Source organism: Micromesistius poutassou, assembly GCF_964030765.1.
Source record: "Micromesistius poutassou genome assembly, chromosome: 16".
Lineage (NCBI taxonomy): Eukaryota > Metazoa > Chordata > Actinopteri > Gadiformes > Gadidae > Micromesistius > Micromesistius poutassou.
This window is the reverse complement of record NC_140286.1, coordinates 14,678,151-14,679,925: the sequence shown is the minus strand read 5'-3', so window position 1 is coordinate 14,679,925 and position 1,775 is coordinate 14,678,151. Positions and strand designations below refer to the sequence as shown.

General features: G+C 44.2%; 1 protein-coding gene across 1 annotated transcript in view; it reads right to left on the bottom strand.

Annotated features, from left to right (window-relative positions):
• The window catches only part of LOC311360680 (uncharacterized protein), a gene marked incomplete at both ends in the record, with an annotated part of 8,876 nt that overhangs the window by 1,604 nt on the left and 5,497 nt on the right, over positions 1-1,775 (bottom strand). The window lies entirely within an intron of this gene.

The window sequence follows — 1,775 nt, the reverse complement described above, 5'->3', positions numbered from 1 at the left end:
ACGACACTGGTGTGTCCGTTATATATAATGATAATAATAATAATACGACGCGGGGACAGGACAACCGCTTCAGAACACAGCGCCAACACGATAAGGAGCTTAAGGCGACGGCGCCGATAAACAAGATAACACGTTTCCCTAAAGCTGCGTTGGCAGTTTTAAACACACCAGACCACACACTGGCAGCGGGCCGGTGGAGAACGCACCGGACCGCCAACACACCACTGACCTCCTGACCTTTGAACCCAGCGAGTAAAAGTAGTGGTGGCCCTGTCGGGGAGGTGGGAGATAACCAAAGGAGGTGTAGATAAAAGGGCTGGAGACTCTGGCTCATGTGAGCCGACTGCTACAAACACCATCCGGTGTTACGACAGGAGACTAGAGGCGGGCGCTTTGGTGCTTGGTCGTTGGCTAGTGCTAGCGTACATTTTTAAACCGTTTCATTTCAAAAGAGTTCTTACGGCTAAGCTTTGTCTCTGGCCTCAAATGCAGAGTGAGTGGGTTTGTTCCTCGGAACATTAGTGTGCTAGTATTAGTATTAGGAGGATGCGGCGGTGGTGTGGGAACGTCAAGCAGCCTCCGTGCTATGCGTGTGAATCATCCTGAACGGCAGCCTGCTTGTTTACATGAATGCGTATGTGCATTTTTCACCTGTGACCCATGTGTGGCTGAGCAAGAGAGTGAAGAGAGTGATTTAGGCAAAGGGTGATGATTGAGTGAGTGAGTCAGAGATCAGTATAAGAGTCATTGGAGTGTTGGAGGGTGTGTGTGTGTGTGTGTGTGTGTGTGTGTGTGTGTGTGTGTGTGTGTGTGTGTGTGTGTGTGTGTGTGTGAGATGGTAGGTTCATGTGCATATATCAGGAGGTGACATAGAAGTGGATTCAGTGGCATACCCTAATAGGTTGAGGTAGGCCAAACCATGTAACAAACTAATTCGGTTATATATATATATATATATTGACCAACAATTTTGTTTATCACCAGTGATCTGAGATTCCAATAAAACATCAGTTTAACGTCACGAGCGTCACCTAAATATAACCATCAGTGTTTTTTTTTGCATTAAATTGCTTCTGAAACCTACACAGACTACACAGCCTCGTGCTGAATAATCAAAAGAATAGCTCCAATATCCATTTCATTGTTTACAGCACACATAAGACCAGGCCATGACCGATGGCGACCCGCTGGCCTACTTCCACAGCAGCTTGTAAGATAAAACAAAACAAAACCCAACCAGCCAGATACATGTAGTACAAGAAAACCATGGGTAGGCGGCCTATGCACTTAATACTAGGTTACAACCTACTAATGCGACTTAATTACTACGAAAAATGTTTTCAATGATTTGTGCACAATATAGGATTCCATGTGCTTCACACTGGCAGAAAGCGGGAATAGCTATACACTAATATATATAAAAATATACCATGAAGCCTTTAAAAATATTTAGAGACAATAAGAGTTGTTTTTGACTCCCAGCCCTCATCTCTCTGATCTCCCCGTCCTGTGTGTCCGACAACAAGAATATAACCGTCTATACGCACATGTCTAGAATCCAACTTTCCCTCCATAACAGAATTCAACCACCTAGGTTGTGCTTATGAAGTAGAAGATGACACACGTAGCATATAATAAACCATATATGGGAGGGGTTGTTGTGTTTTGGGTTATATAAACTGTTCCAAACATTTAATGAAACCGAGAAAAGATAGGGCCAATATGTGGCCTTTGGATGAAGGGGATAAACACGGAGGACGAGTAGTAGTAGATGG